Genomic DNA, 17220 nt, shown 5'->3' on the forward strand with positions numbered 1-17220 from the left:
AGAAACTGCAACTAAGCGGCGACTCCTGGCGGGCGCGCCGGCATTTTCCGGCTCCGGGCCACCTGCGCGCATGCGCAGTACGGCCGCTCGGCTTGCCCGGGAGGTGTGGGCGGGGTCAGATTTTGGGCGGGGCCCGGCGTGGGTGGTCACCTGAGAAAACTCGCTTTGCCATCAACTATTGACCGTTCAGTTCAGTTCAGTCGCTCAGTCGTGTCCGACTCTGCGACCCCGTTGACCTCTAGAGACACTTTAATTGGCCCTTAGGGCTTCCCTAGTGGTTCAGCGTTAAAGTATCTGCCTGTAATACAGGAGTCCCAAGTTCAGATCCCTGAGTCTGGAAGATTCCCTGCAGAAAGGCACTTTCTTGCCTGGAGACACCCCATGGGGTCATATTCTTGCCCGGAGATGCCCCAGCATCTTCTGTACACTTGAATTCAAAGAGTCTGTATTTGGTTTTACTGTCGAGTCAGTCGGTTTAGATGACCTAAGTTAAAGATTGGGCTTCCTTGGTGGCTCAGTGCTAAAGACAGGAGACTCCAGTTGGACACCTGGGTGGGGAAGAGCCCCTGGGGAAGGAAATGGCCAATCCTCTCCAATATTCTTGCCTGGGAAATTCCATGGACAGAAGGGGATTGGCAGGTTACAGCCCATGAGGTAGCAAAAGGGTTGAACATGACTTAAGTGACTGAACAAGTCTATGAAATACTGTTTTATAGGCAAGGGGTGGTTGCTCAAGAAAAGGAGGTTGGGCTAACATTGACTAAATGGTGTATTAAGATTAACACTGAAAAAAAAAAAAAAGATTAACACTGAAACAAACCAACTCAGAGCCACTTTCTTACCTTTATGCCAGGCCAACCGCTGCTTTCTTACCCCTACTTCAGTTTGAGCAATTTGGGGCGGGGATCTCTATCTCTCAATTTTTTAACTGAATATTCTTACTCCACTTACCTAAAGCAAGGCTCATAATTCCTTGCTGAAATTCTGTGATTATGAAATCTGGTCTGTTAGAAATTCATGCTGGTGAACTTTGAATAATGTCTTAAGTTTTCAATCATCTATCTTCAGTGGTGTTAATTCTAAACTGTCTTTTTAGTCTTCACTTCAGTTTTCACCCCTTGATTATAATTTAGCCCTTGGACCTCCAAAAAAATCATTCATATCTCTGGGGGTCTTAACCCCTGAACTACCAGGGAATTCTCTATCATATCAATTTTTTTGCTGTTGTTCTTATTTCTGTCATTCTCAGTTCCTCTGCAGAATTTTACATTGCTGACCATTGCCTCTTTCTGGACTGTCTCTCCTGTCTTCACTCTTGTGCTGCATCACTCTGGTCCCCCTGCCTCTCTGATGATTTTTCAGCCTCCTTTAGTGCACTCTTGCCTGCCTTGCACACAGGGCACCATCCACAGAACTGTCTTGGCCTCCATGTCTCTCGAATTTTCTCCTTCACCAGTACTATCTATCCTCAAAGCTGGTCACACTGATCACATTATATGACTACCTCTGGAATCTATAGGTCCAATCCCCGTTTATTCCCTAACCTGGTCTTTTGGCCACATCTTTCTGAAAATTCTTGGTAGTGTTACTCAGGAGGAGGGTTAAAACTAGGTAATTGTCTCTCCTGCCCCCACTTAAAATTTCTTCACTGGTTGAATTCCTATTTTCACTAATGGCATTACCAAAAAAGGCATTCAATGTAAGAATCTCTGAGTCATATTTATTTCAACCTGTACTCCTCTTGCTCAACTTTATTGATATCACTTCTGAAACAGTTTGAGGTGCCTGGGTCCCTTCTCCATTCATTCTCATTACTCTAACTTTTTATTTCATGCCTAGAAAATATAGTCCACTCAACACTAATATTCCTGTCTCGAATTTCTTCCTTAATTGACTGCTCCTGCTGCCTGAAAAGGGAGGGATTATATAGAAACTAGACCCCACAATAAAAAGAGGTTTATTGAAATTAGCAATAATTCTGTGGACACTATGGTGAAAAAGAATGACCTAGATCAATGTTCTCCAACTTGAGTGTAAATTAGAATCACCTGGAGACATTGCAAAACTAGAAATAGCTGGGCTTCATCCTCAGTTTCTGATTCAGTAGGTCTGGGCAGAGCTGGACAAGCTGCCTTTCTAGTAAGTTTCAGGTGACACTGATGCTGCCTACCTGGGGTTGCACTTGAGAACCACTGATTTAGGAGAATAGTCAGGAAAAGAAAGATCAGGCTTTGAGCCATTCTTTTTCTAGTAAACATTAAAAATATTTGTTCAGTATAGGTTTCTTGACACTTTGTAGCTTTTGTCATTTCTCGGTAATACTTTAATCCCTTTTCTCTTTCCCTGTAATGTTAGTCTCCAAGTCCCCTGAAGCCTTGGGACTGTCATTTGGTGAAAAAATACATACTGAGAGCTAATTTACACCACCACGATTTGGGTGATGTAATAGCTATGAACAAACTGATATCTATGTAGTGTCAAGGGGCAAGTTTGAGTTTAGAGGCATAAGCTTTGGAGCCACATCTTGAAGGATGATGAGGGCAAAGACTCATGAGGTCTAAAAATCCAAAGGGAGTGTTCAGGGAGTTGAGGGTAATGTCTTTGGTAGCAGAGGGTGTCTGGGGACAGGTTCTCTCAGAAGTGAAGGGAAGAAAATCCCTGGTGGCCTAGTGGTTAGGATTTGGAGCTTTCACTGGGAGATCCCAGTTCCATCCCTGGTTGAGAAACCATCCCACATGCTGCCAAAATACACCCTCCCCCCCAAAACAAAAAACCTCCGAGGACCCAGAAGTGAAGTGAACCCTGAAACACATTTGAAGCTCCTTGTTTTTTTAAAAAATGAAGAAAGTGAAGAAATCTCAAACATTATTACGAAAATTATTGTCACTGGCAACAGTTTACCTTAATAAATGAACACTTTCAAACATATGTAGTGGAGAAGGCAATGGCAACCCACTCCAGTACTCTTTCCTGGAAAATCCCATGGACAGAGGAGACTGGTAGGCTGCAGTCCATGGAGTCGGGAAGAGTCGGACACGACTGAGCAACTTCACTTTCACTTTTCACTTTCCTGCATTGGAGAAGGAAATGGCAACCCACTCCAGGGTTCTTGCCTAGAGAATCCCAGGGACAGCAGAGCCTTGTAGGCTGCCGTCTATGGGGTCACACAGAGTTGGACATGACTGAAGTGACTTAGCAGCAGCAGCAAACATATGTAGGAGGACTCCATGTATAACTCATTTGGAGATAATGACAACTTTAACATGTGGGACCCTTTATGAAAGAGAAAAGGTCTTGATTGAGTGCTAGTGAACATCTGACTTCACTTCCAGGACTGGAAAATTTACAGGATATAAAACTTTATACTTAACAGTTGGGTAGGAGAGAGAAAAACTTGATGCAGAAGAAACATGACTTGAATTCAGTAAGTATATCTAGAATTCCTCTGGACTTTCCTGGGAGTGTCCCGGACTTTCTTGTTTCTGCCTTTGACCTTGTTTTCTCTTCTGCCTGAAAATTCTTCTTGCCAACCCCCACTTACTTAGTTTCCAAGAAGCCACTCTGTTGTTCCCTCTGTAAACTGGTCCTGATTACCCAAATCAGAGTTTTCTCCAAGGACAGATTTGGACCCTTATTTCCCACCATACTTAAGACATTTCAGATCTCGCCCTCAATGAGCAGTTATTACTTCTGCTTTGCATTGCAGTTACTTGGTTGTCTTAAGTAGGCTGGAAGTCATGGACTGTTTTAGGAGCCTTTTTCCTTAAATGAACATTTCAACTTCTTTTTAATTTTTTTAGGGTGCTTTCATGATGACATAGTTCAGTTTTTTTTTTTTTTTTCAGATTTTTTATGTGTCTTAAAATATCTCCTATATTGTAGGACCTTATAGCAGCCAGTTCAGTGCTCAGTAAAAGTTGATGAAGTCTATTCATTCAATGGGTTATTTAAAGAGGCCTCCTATCGGCCAGGTACTGCTTTGGAAGCTAGGTTATAGCTCCTGTCTTCATAATTTTTTTGTAGGGGGTAACAGATTATACATATACACATTCATGTGAAAGGCAGATAGTGCTAAGTTGAGGAAATACGGAGAGAAAAAACAAAGGAAAGGACTGGTAGGAGGGGAAGGAAGAGATGAGTTGTGATTTTAAATAGTGTGACCAGGAAAGGCTTCACTGGAAGGGACAGTTAAGCAAACATATGAAAGAGATGAGGGGGTGAGTCAACTGACTACCCAGGAAAAGAACTTTCCCGGAAGAGGGAAAAGCAAGTCCACAGACCCTCAGGCTAGAGTGGCTGAAGCAGGGTACTGACCGAAAGTGCAGTTGAAGATGAGATAAAAGAAACAAAGGTGAGGGGTGGAAGGGACCATGTAGGGACTTTATGAAAGAAAAGTGAAGTCATTCAGTCATGTCCGACTCTTTGTGACCCCATGGACTATAGCCTACCAGGCTCTTCCGTCCATGGCATTTTTTCAGGCAAGAGTTCCGGAGTGGGCTGCCATTATTCAGGGTGCATATTAAGCTTTTACTCCTTCAACCCACAGCGAGAGACTGCCTTGCCTAATCCCTTTTTTTCCTTTTGGTGAACACCTACTCAAATGCCACCAAATTAAAGAGGCCTTCCCCTAGAATAGAATTAGTACAACTCCCATCTAGAGAATGTTACTAGAGAAATTTTAATAGTTTTATAGATGGGATTACTGTAAGAATTAAGGTGTTAAGGGAGGACTGTAGCTCCTTAAAGGGCCATCTCCTGGATGGATTTTGGATGGGAAAAGTAGAGACTAAATGCTCAACCAGTTTAATTTGTATGCATATCTGATCCCTCCAACTGGAAGACCTAAAAATAACAGAATAATTAGTGCACAGTTCAGTTCAGTCACTCAGTCGTGTCTGACTCTTTGGGACCCCATGAACCACAGCACGCCAGGTCTCCCTGTGCTTAAGGCTAATTAGGTGATTAATACTAATCTTAGTTAATGGTGATTGAAAGTGAAAAACTGAGTCTTCATCCAGTTTGTCAAAGCTGAAGTTCTTGACCATCGGTAAAGAATACTGACTTAAAATTTTTTTTTTTTTTCCCAATTCATAAAGTTCTATCTAGTCTATATATTATCGAAATGGCGTTAGTTTGGTGTTCTGGGGCATCTTATGGACAATAGCAAAGGTTTCGGAGCTTCTCTATCTGTGTTTTATGTCACAAGAACAGATGCTCTACAAAAGCTACTTTTGAGTTTTTAGAACCTAGAAAAGTGCCTGGCACATAGTAAGCTTAGGGTTCTCGGATATAGCAAATTAAAACATAGGATGCCCATTACATATGAGTATCAACTAGTTTTCTTTTCTTTTTTTTTTTTTTTTACTATAAATATGCACTGTACCAGACAATACTTGGGGGCACACCTCCGTATTAATGGCTGTTTAAAATTACAATTTAACTCGGCGTTCTGTATTTTATCTTGTCTTTTAACCCTAAGGAGTTCAATAAATATATGCTGACTTAATAGATTGAACGCCTCCTCTCACCTGTAAAATGGGGCTAAGATAGACCCGCCCTCAGCGTTGATGGGAGGGGTAAGCGAAGCTCCTGGCACTCTGCGAGACTTCAATTTGTTTGCTGGGAGACCATCTAGCAAGTGAAAATCCTCCCACTTTTAAACATACAAAGGACAAGAAGGCCTTCTGGCCAGAGGTTCTCGGGCCTGGCCTAGGTTGCTCACACCTGAGGCCCGGCCAGCCTCTTCCGGGTCAGGTGACCGCGCGTGGTCACGTGACCTGGCCCGAGTGCGGTCTGTGGAAAGCGGAAGTGGGAGAGGAGTTGGGCGCCGCTTCAGTGGCCGCTGCAGGTAGCCAGCGCGGGTACTGGGGACGCAGCGGGCGGGTCGGGGCTCCGGGAACTCCGGGGGCGACGGGCGGCGCGGGGTGGGCCGGGGGAGGCGCGGCCCCGGCGCCGGGGGGCGGCGGCTTCCTGTGGGAGGGGCCTGGCGCGGCGGTTCCGGCCTCCGAGGAGGGGTGTCCAGACTCCCGCCCGAGCGGGGTGGGCGCGCCGCTGGCTGTGCGCGGGGGCTGCTCCGCGGTGGGTGCGAAGGCCGTCCTGGGTGCGGCGGCCAGCAAGTCGACCGGGAAAGGAAAGGCATCATAGGTGCCAGGCATGAAGAGGAGTGACCTTTGTGGAGGAAGCGGGGCAGGGGGAAGGGGCGACTTGGGTCATTGAGTTGCAGGAGGTCGCCTGAGAATGGGCGAGTGACATGGTGGGGGAAAAAGGAGAGATTAGCAAGAAGATGCAGCGTGAGCCTCACCTGAGAGCCTTTCCTTTCTTCCTCTTTGGAAATGATTGGTACTTCAGACTTTGATTTTGTTCCCATTCAGTTTTTAAACTTCAGGAGGGATCACAGAATCTTGACCATCTTGCTTTCGTCACACTCAGTCCTGCTTGGGTAGGGTTTCCACTTCTTGGGAACCTATTCCTTCAGATCATCTTTCTTAGAGGTTTGCTCAGATCAGATCAACTTCTAGACTTAAAAACAGAGTGTGGGCACTTTGCTCTGGCCTTAAAATGGCTTTTAACCTCCGGTGTTGAGCAGGACCTAATCCCAGCATTACCTCACCAATATAGATACTGCTGTAATCTTGGACAGTGTCTACCTACACTACTTTATGACTTTTCCTCTTTCTTCAGTTTAAATTATTCAGTTTGCTTTATCATGGGACTGCTTATCTCCACGGACTGTAACTAGGTAGCAAGACTGAACTGTGACCTGGATCATGATTTTGAGATTAAACACCTGTGCTAAAGCTGTTTGTCCTCTTTTTCTTTGTGTTTACTAACATTTGCAAAAGTGGAATGAATTTCACAAATGTGGTATTATTGAAGTGAATGTGTAAACGACATTAACAGGAGCCAGAGTCGTTTTGGATTACAAGTAGGAAAAAATAATACTTTTCTAATGAATAATGAGTTCAAGTTTTTGGAGTACTTGACAAACATTTAAAAATTGATTTTTGTGGCAGCCCCGTGAGTTAGGCTGGGAAGGTGTTATTCCCATCTCACAATGAACAAACAGACCTGAGAGAGATGACTTGATTTTTTTTTTGACAATTTTTTGCTTTTTCTTATCTACTGATCTCTTTCTCCCTGCTAGACTGCAAATTCCTCAGGGGTAGAGTTCATATCTTATTTGACTTATTTACTAACCTAGTTCCTGGCACATTGTGGGCACTTGGTAAGTGTTTGGTAAATAAATGAGTTTCTAAAGGCCACAGGCCTGTAAGTGGAGGACAAGATTTGAACCTGAGTCCTCGGTCTTCTCTTGTCAGATGTGCTCTCCATGTTCTGTTATTGGTACATGTGAAAGTGATGGGCATGAGATAAGGCTTGAGCTGGCTTCTGTCTCCTTCATTTAATGACTACTTTAGCAGTTGCAAAGAGTTTATGACAGCATCTCATTTGATCTTTACCGTGATTCTGTGAAGGCTGGAATTGTCCATATTCTGCAGATGAAGAAGCTGAGGCTTAGTGAAGTTCTTGCTTTAGAATCTGGAAGCAGTGAGTAACTGAGTAGGGACTCAGGCCCCGGCATTTTATCCTTAGGGCATTCTTTTCCATTTATAGAAGCCACATAAAGTTTTATTTTAAAATATTTTTTCAAGTGTATAAAGGATGACATTTTAAGGGAAAGCTAGTATAGGTTACAGCAAAAATTATGAACATGGAGTGTAACTGACGTTTAGAAAATCCTGTGCTATCCCATAGCTGCCTCTTCCTGGGAAAACATTTTTTCATTCAGTGAATATTTATAAGTGCCCACTCTGTGCCAGGCATTGTTTTAGAGTCACATTGTCCAGTATGGTGGTCATTCTGCAGTGTTGAGCCCTGGATTTAGGCTATGAATATAAAATACAGCACTAGATTTTTGAAGTCTTAGTATGAAGAAAAAAGGCAAAATATTTAATTGACTTTTAGAAATATTATAATACATGATAATGTAAATATAATATGACTATGTGCTACAAATGATAACATTTAAAGTTTATTGGGTTAAATACAATAGGATTGAAATTTCCTCTGTTTTTAGTTTTTAAAATGCTTCCTGAAAAATTAAAAATTATAGTGCACAGTGCTATTCTGACCACCAGGACTATGTTACACAATGAAGGCAAAAACCCCTGCCCTTGTGGATCTTTAATTTTAGTGGTGAAAGGCACATGAACAAAATAACCAAGTAAAATGCACATTATGTTGTAATAAAGGAGGGAGGCAGAATGTGGACTGTTGCCTGTCATTAAAATTTTATTTATTAATAAAGTAATAAATATTAGCGGTACCAGGTCTTAGTTGTGGCACTTAGGATCTTTGTGCAGCCCATGGGATCTTTAGTTGTGGTATTTGAACTTTCAGTTGGGGCGTGTGGATATAGTTCCCTGGCCAGGGATTGAACCTGGGCCCGCTGCATTGGGAACTTAGAGTCTTAGCCAGTGGACCACCAGGGAAATCTTAGCATTGCAATTTTGAAGAGAATGCCTAGGAAGTCTTCCTGAGAAGGTAACAGTTGAGTGAATATCTGAAGGAGGTGAGAGGAGCCAAGTGGCTAAATGGGGACACAGTGGTCCAGGCCGAGGGAAGAGCAAGCTCGGAAGCCCAAAGGATGGACCACCCCTGGCAGGCTGGTGGACTTGCCAGGAGACCAGTATGATTGGAGTGGGTGGGTAAAGGGGAGGAATGAAGAGGATGAGGTCAGAGCGGCGCTGGGGGTAAAGGGAGAGATGGGCAGTTTGTGAGAACCTCGCAGACCACTGTGAGGATGTTCATTTTCACTCAGAATGAGTTGGGGCCACTGGAGGATTTTGTGCAGTAGATTGGACACATTTCATCCTGTCTTTTAACACTCTCACTCTGGGTGCCTTGTGGAGAAAGCAAAGAGGACTGAGGTAGAAGCAGGGAGACAAGTTTAGAGGCTCCTGCCATGATCCAGGTGAAGGATGGGGGGGGGGGTGGCAGTCATGGAGGTGGCCAGCAGCAGTTCGGCGTGGGTTTATTTTGAAGTACGCCAACAGGGAGTGTGGAGGGGACATGAAAGGAAGAAAGGAGTCGTGGCAACGCAGTTCGTGGTGTGAACACCTGGAAGAATGGAACTGCCCCTAACTGAAACAGGAAGACTGTAGGAGGAACAAGTCTGGGGCTCAATTTCGTTGGCACTGGTTGTAAAATGCCCCGTGATGGTGTCATGGGCAGTTCAGTAGGGAAGTCCGGAGTCAGGCTGGGCTGGGGATCCACCTGTGGAAGTGGTTAGGCGGTGAAGAGCCTGGGCAAGGCCACTTGTGGCGTAATGTGGATACATAGCCAAGAGGAGTGCTAGAACTTAAAATTTTGAAACAAAATTCTTGGTTTATACTAGCAGGTATTTTAAGCATTGCAGTGTCTTGGGGAGCTTGGTTTTCTCTCCTTTTCACTTTTCATCTAAAGACTCTCTTGAAAAACCACAAACTAATGGGTTTCTTTTCTTCCTAAGGAGGCTACTCTTCCAAGCGCCTGTCTCTGTAGCGCTGCTGAAAATCAATTTGAGTTCCAGTTTTTGGAATTAGTTGGGCTTTCTGGGTTGGCAACCAATTTAGAGACCTCCAAGAAGGATGGGGAAGAGACAGACAACCTGCAAGGATGGGTAATGGCTTTTTAATGTTGGAAATGTTGGTTCTACCTAAGAGGTATTGAATGCATGTTGTTGGCAGGCATCCCACTGTTTTATAGATTTAAAACGAACAGAACCTCTCTGTGATGAAGTGATCCATGCATGAGGTGGTGTAACTTAAGATGTGGGTGGGCTGGTGTTTGAATCTTGGCCTTCTGAACCCAGGTCTGACGCTTCTGACAGCAGGACCTGTGGTAGTGGATGCATGAATGTCAGCTTCCACTGGAATCAAGTTAGTAAACTGCTTTTGATTGACTCTGGGTCATTTCAGACAATTTTAGACTCTTGAATTTCTGAGAGGTAGGGACAAAAGGGGAAATCTTGTTTCTCTTAAAAAGAACCAACTGAATCTTTTTGAGAAGGTTGCAGTCCCCTGCTCCTGCTTCTCCCCCAGCAGCTTGAAAACAAACATTCAGTGCTTTCAGTCCCCATGTTAATCACTCCTTCCAGGAAAATACTAGATATCAAGACTTGGCAGTCCTGACCTAGGGCAGGTCCTCTTTCTGTGTCACCCATGCCTTTTGCTTTCTGTTTTGTCCTTGGAACTGCTTTCCAGTCTCCTCTCTCTGTTTTATTTTGGCCAGCTGTGCAGCTTGCAATTCCCCAGCCAGGGTTTGAACTTGGGTCACAACAGTGAACACCTAGAATCCTAACCACTAGGCCACCAGGGAACATCCCTGTCTCTTTTATTACTAACTTACAATTCCACTGTGCCTCCAATGCTATGACCTCCCCTGTCCCTCCCTCTCTTTTTATATGCTTGGTCTTTGTACGGATGGCCTTTGGCCAAGTTCAGTTCCATTTGATTGCTTTTCAAGATGAGCTTTTAGAGGATGGAAGGGAACTCAATGCTGGACAGGAGAAAGAGGCCAAGAATGAAGCATTAATATTGGAAAAGTATGAGAGGGTGGAGGAAAGGAGGAATCTTCTGAACAGATCTGTCTCATCCACATCTTTCAAGAAGTGGATACAGAGTGGATCTTTACTTATGAATAAGAAACTCTGCCTGTTTCTACCTGTTTTTTAAAAAAATATTTATTTATTTTTGGCTGTGCTGGGTCTTCAGTGCTGCATGGGCTTTTCTTCAGTTGCGGTGAGTGAGGGCTACTCTCTAGTTGTGGCGAGCGTGGACTTCTTGCTGTGGTGCCTTCTCGTGGGGCATGCACTCTAGAGTGTGTAGCTTCAATAGCTTCAGCTTGCAGGCTCTGGAGCACAGACTAGTTAGTTGTGGCGCAAGGGCTTAGTTGCTCTGTGGCATGTGGCATCTTCCTAGACAAGGGATCAAACCTGTGTTTCCAGTACTGGCAGGCTGATTCTTTACCACTGAGGCACCAGGGAAGCCCTTCTACCTATTTTTAATTAAAAATAAAATCTTAGTGCTGGTGAGTTGTCTTTGCTCTTCCCTACCTCATCTGCTGTTCAGTTCTTCTGTCTCAAGATCAGTGTTCAGTGGTTCCTTGAGTCAAAACTGGGTCAAGAATTTCAGGAATCTCAGAGCTGGAATTTCAACATCAAGAACACGTTAAGCTTGTAGTAATCCTTAAAGAGCACTTAGTAGTATTTGCTGGCTGCTTTACCTGAACTAGTTTATTCCCTGTGATCATCTTACAAGGTAAGTATTAAATGCTATCATTAGGTTCATGTCACAGACTAGGAAACTGAAATTTAGAGAGGATGAGAAGTAACTTGTTCAGTGCCACTTGGTGGCTAGTGACTGATGAAGTAGTCTGTTTCCAAAAGATTTACTTACTGGTCTAAAAGGTTCTTGCTGAAGTTGGGTGGTAAGAATAATCAAGTACTTCAGACACTGCAAGAACTGTCACTTGCTAAATCTGATGTGTGGTTGCTTTCTCCTGCCAAAAGCTCTCTGAGGATTTATTTAATGGGGGTCTGTTAGATCAAGATATCTGAGTCCCAAAGGGCAGGGGCCTCATGGGATTCTGTATTTCCAGGGTCTGGCACAGTCCCAGGGCTCACCAGGGGTCTGTGAACATCTGTTGAAAGACTGACTCTGGCTCAGGACTGGTTGGGTTGAATCAAAGGGGTTTGGAAGAGGTACAGTCAGAAGGCCAGATGCCCTCTTGCTGAAGGTGCCCTTGACAGTTATAGCCCCCTGCCATGACCCCTGCAGATACTAAATTCTGCCAATGCTAAGTGAGAAGTGTCAGCCTCTCAGTTGTATCCGACTCTTTATGAACCCGTGCTTTAAGAATCAACCTATCCTGGGAATTGCAGTGGTTAGGACTGGCACTTTCACTGTGGTAGTCCATGTTCAATCCCTGGTAAGGGAAGTGAGATCCTGCAAGTCATGCGGCCCAACCAACTGCAACAACATAAGAATCAACCCATCCTAATAACACAAACTTTGAGTTGTCCATTGGCTGATGAACGGGTAAACAAAATATGGTCTGTTCTTACAAATGAAATGTTACTGAGATAGAAAAAGGAATGAAATACTGATACATGCTACAGTGTGAGGAACCTTGAAAACATTATGCTAATGAAAGAAACCAGATTCAAAAGACTACATATTGTTTGATTTCATTTATTTGAAATATCCAGAATAGGCAGATCCAAAGAGACAGAAGAGGTTAGTGGATAGGGACAGGGGAGCAAAGATGAGTGAGCAGTGATTATTGGTTTCTTTTGGAGTGATGGAAATGTTCCAGAATTCAATAGTGGTGATGGTTGTACAACTCTCTGAATGTACTAAAGCTCACCAAATTGTACGCTTTAAAAGGGTGAACTTATGGTACCTGAACTATATTTCAACAAAAACAGAATCATGCATTTTCACTTCTGTATTCTGTCCAGGTCACTATTTTTTTTTCTATGATTGTGCTTGTTCTTCCATGTGGCACTTGGTCTTCTGTTGCTGTGGAGCATGAGCTCAATAGTTGCCCTGAGGCATGTGAGATCTTAGTTTCCCGACCAGAAATTGAATCCATCCCCGCAGCAGTGAAGGTGCGGAGTCCTAACCTCTGGATTGCCAGGGAATTCTCCAGTCACATCTCTTACCATTATCATCCTCCTCTTTCTCCACCCTCCAGCAGTACTGGCCCCCTTTTGTTTCTTACATTCTGAAGACAGGGTACCATCTCAAGAGCTTTTGTTCTTGCCCTTTTATCTGCCTGGGATGTTATTTGGTTGCTTTGGGTCTTAGTTGCATCATGCAGGATCTTCTGTTGCTGCGCATAGACTCTCTAGTTGTGGTGTTTGGGCTCAGTAGTTTGGTGCTCTGGCTTCGTTGCTCTATGGCATGTGAGATCCCTGCATAACAAGGTGGTTTCTTAACCACCGGGGCACTAGGGAAGCCCCTTTCTGCTTGGCATGTTCTAAGGCAGATATCCTCAGTTCCCTTCTTCAGATCTTTGCTCGGAAGGGAAAACCCCCTTCTCAACGAGACTTGCCTTGTCTGCAACCTTTAAAATTTTATTTCCAACTCCCACCACCAAATCCCTGTGTTCCTTCACTGCTTCGTTTTCCCCCATACCTCTTGTCCCTTCTCTAGTTCTCTTGTTTGTTTCCTATTTGATGTCGCCTCCCCATACATGCCATTTCTCTCAGTACCCATCTTTTACTGTATAAAGAAGCCAGTGGGTGGAACTTCATTTATTCCTTCTCTCATGCTCTTTCCTGGTAGCTCAGTGGTAAAAACTCTGTCTGCAGTGAAGAAGACACAGGAGACTTGGTTTGATCTCAGGGTCAGGAAGATCCCCTGGAGGAGGAAATGGCAACCCACTCCAGTATTCTTGCCAGGAAAATTCCATGGACAGAGGAGCCTGGCTGGCTACAGTCCATGGGGTTGCAAAGAGTCAGACATGACTGGGCATTTCACGCATGCGCCCTTCCTTCTGTGTAGATATAAGTCTCTGACCTATATAATTTTCCTTCTTTCTAAGGAACTTCTTTTCAACAGTTTTTGCAGAGCAGGTTTTTGTTTGAGAGTATCACTTTTTCTCCTTCACTTTGAGTGGTAACTTCATTGGATGGAAAATTCTAGGTTGGTGAGTTTTTCCTTTTAACACTGTAAATATCCCATTGCATTCTCTTCTTTCTTGTTTTTTAAGTTTATTTTTTGATTTTTGTCTTAAAAAGTCAAATTGACTTTGGTATTTTTGATTCTTATGAGCTTCCTGGATCTGTGGTTTGGTGTATGTCATTAATTTTAGGAAGTTATTGGCCATGTAGCTCCAGATATTTCTTTTGCCCCATTCTCTCTTCTGGTATTTTAGTTATGTGTATTTTATACCCTTTAAAACTGTCCCACAGTTCTTGGCAGTTTCTGTTTTTTCTTTTTTCTTTCTTTTTTTTTCTCTTTGCATTTTAGTTTGGAATGTTTCTGTTAATTTCTTTCCAAGCTTATTGTTTCTTTCCTCAGTCACGTCCAGGCTACTCATGGGCCTGTCAAGGCCTTCTTCATTTCTGTTACCTTGTTCTGCATTTTCTTTGTATTCTTTCTTAGAGTTTCCATGTCTCTGCTTACTATTACCCCTCTGTTTTTCTTTCTTTCTTTTTTTTTTTAACCCCTCTGTTTTTAAATGTTGTCTGCTTTTTCCCTTAGAGCTCTTAAGATATTAATAGTAGTTATCCTAAATTTCCTGTCTGATCATTTGAAAATCTGTGTCATATCTGAGTCTGACTATATGCTTGCTTTGTCCCTTCACACTATTTTTCCTTGTCTTCTAGTATAGCTTATAATTTCTAGTTGAAAGCCAGGCATGATGTATTAGATAGTAACACCTGGGGTGAGTGAACAGGCTTTTATCTAGTTGGGCATTTTGTGTAATCTGGCTTGGAGTTGGCTTGTATTTAATGACTGAAGTAACTGAAGGTACCTGAAGCTCATATTAAGCTAGTATCCTTGTTTTTGTTTCCCATGTGTCTCTGGTCCTCCTTAAGAACTTTTTCTTAAATAGATATTTTCTTAAATAGATATTTTCTTAAATACCTTTTACTTCTTTCAACTGTAATCCACTGTTCTTATTAATATTTTGGACCCTTGATATAGTGGCAGAATGTGGGGGAGAGAAAGCATTTTATAATTTCATGGTTGAATCTCGTTTTTTTGTTCGTGTTGGGCTGCATGACTTGTGGGATTTTACTTCCCTGACCTGGGCCCTCAGCAGTGAGAGCACAGAGTCCTAACCACTGGACTACTGGGGAATTCCTTAAATCTGAGTCTCTTAATGGGTCTCTGTCCCTGGGCTGTGAACTTTACAAGTGTTTAATTAATTAGTTAATTATTCATTCATTTGGCTATATCTGATCTTAGTTGCAGCACTCAGGATTTTTAGTTGCAGCATGTGGGGTCTAGTTCCTTGACCAGGCTTTGGACCCAGGCCTACCTACCTGCATTGGGAATGTGAGTCTAAGCCACTGAACTCCCAGGGAAGTCCCTAAACACAGTTTTTATGAAATAACACTTTCCTTTATGTATGATATACTTTTATATTTTCTACTCTGTTATTTTATATTTTATTTTAAAAAGTGCTTGTTGAGATTTACATAGAAGTGAAGTTCAGAAGACAGTGTTTTTTATTTTTTAAGGAAATGTGGGTAGATCTACCACACTTAGTTCCAGTTCCCCTCTTTTTCTCTCAATAAATCCATCACTCCCTTGAATAATGAAATTCTTTGTGCATCTATAACCTTTGGTCATATTTTAGCATATTCTCCCTCCTCCCTCTGCCTGTCCCACATTTATGCTAACTCAGTTTTCTTGGGAATGACTTGAATGCAAATACTTTCATCATTATTAGCAGGGGAAAAATTTACTTGAGCATGTAAAGAGTTATTTAGTTGCGTTGCTTAGACAGGCAAAGTGTAAAATCTGAATTTCAGGTTTCATAAGCTTCCTAAAGTGGGTGTTAGGAGTTTGGACCTCATGCCCACTGGAACCATGTCTAACATGGGGCCCTGAGACAGAAATTGCAGGTACTTTGGGGTAGGATCTGACTTCCTTCAATAGTGATGGTTATTTGTATTTATACATGGATTGGAAAGGTTCAATTCGAGACCTACCTTGTAGTGTCAGGGTGGTATCTTGCTAATGGATCTGGAGAGACAGACACAGCCCTGCATAAATAACATGAGTTATTGTTAGTAAACAGTGGACTGTAATTATAAAAGGCATTAGAGAAAGAAAACATGGTGGTTTTATCTATTTCTACTGCTTTCGCTGTTGGTTTTGCTCTGAGCTACCTTTGGAATTTATCTGATTGATTTTGTTTTCGGGCCATGAAGTATAGATCAAGAGGTTTGGTCTTCCTCCCATTTAATAGAACATGAGAGGGGTTTTTGAGTCTCATCCTCCAGAATTCTCTCGAGTTCCATCCAAAGGCTAAAAACAGCTAAAGCTCAGGGAGAATAAGCTAGTTTAAAAACTACACTCAGTCGAGTTGTTTTAGGAGAAAACAAGTCTCAGTAGATGTAAATATTTTTAAATTATTCTTTTTTTTTAAAGCCTACAAATAATGGATTTCCAACTTTTAGTGCTTGAACCTCTGTTACTGAAAGCCCTGAGGCTTAATTTACAATCATTAATCGTTCCTTCATTACTCAAGATATCCTCTTTTTTTTTTTTTTAATTACTGTTAAATTATGAAAGAAGATCAAACATATGAAGTGGTTCAGAGAATAAGATAACAAACAGTCATAAAAGCCACCATCTGGATTTAATGAATATTAACATTTCACCATATTTGCTTCAATACTTTTTCCTTTAAAGAATGAAATGTGGCAGATACAGTTGAAGTTCCTTTGGTCTCTCTCTGTTCGTGCCAGTTCCCCTGCTCCCTCCTCTGCTCCCCCAGAGGTAAAGTCTGTCCTCAGCTTGATGTGGTTCCTTCGCATCCATGCTTCTGTACTTTTAGTCCATTTATGTGTGTCCACAACAGTATACACACTTGTTTGGTGTAGGTTCAAATGTATACCAATGGCATTGTCCTATTGGTATGCTGATAATTTTTTTTTTCTTTTTAGTTCTAGTATTATAGTTTGGTGTTTGTGTGTGAAGGCTGAATTCCTACATTTCAAGAAGTATATAGCATCACATTTTATAACTAGTTCACAATTTATTCCTTCCTCTCACTGTTGGGCATTTGGGTTATTTACAAATGTTTGCTGTTATGAAACATTGCCTTGTTGAACATTTGAAACATGGTTTCTTCTGCACTGGTTGGAAGATTCCCACCCCCCCACCCCCGCAAATACCTAGGGGTGGAACCCTGGGAGGTACAGTTGTTGTTGTTGTCGCTCAGTCGCTCAGTCATGTCTGACTCTCTGCGGCCCCATGGACTGCAGCATGCCTGGCTTCCCTGTCCTTCACCATCTCCCAGAGCTTGCTCAAACTCATGTCCATTGAGTCAGTGATGCCATCCAACCATCTCATCCTCTGTCGTCCCTTTCTCCTTCTGCCTTCAATCTTTCCCAGCCTCAGGGTCTTTTCTAATAAACTGGCTCTTTGCATCAGGGGGCCAAAGTATTGGAGCTTCACCTTCAGCATCAGTCCTTCCAATGAATATTCAGGA

At 42.7% G+C, this 17220-nt stretch overlaps 1 protein-coding gene across 3 annotated transcripts in view; it reads left to right on the forward strand.

Annotated features, from left to right (window-relative positions):
- Window positions 1-5766: 5766 nt before the first annotated feature.
- The window catches only part of WWP2 (WW domain containing E3 ubiquitin protein ligase 2), a 144819-nt gene continuing 133365 nt past the window's right edge, over window positions 5767-17220 (forward strand). The window contains exon 1 of one of the 3 annotated variants that reach the window (XM_065925664.1): window positions 5767-5848. The gene's annotated coding sequence lies outside the window, so the exon portion shown is untranslated. Of the gene's footprint in view, window positions 5849-6059; window positions 6079-6282; window positions 6340-17220 lie in introns of those variants that run through there. The other 2 variants (XM_065925666.1, XM_065925665.1) reach the window with 2 other exon arrangements.

Source organism: Muntiacus reevesi, chromosome 2 (genome assembly GCF_963930625.1).
Source record: "Muntiacus reevesi chromosome 2, mMunRee1.1, whole genome shotgun sequence".
NCBI classification, from domain to species: domain Eukaryota; kingdom Metazoa; phylum Chordata; class Mammalia; order Artiodactyla; family Cervidae; genus Muntiacus; species Muntiacus reevesi.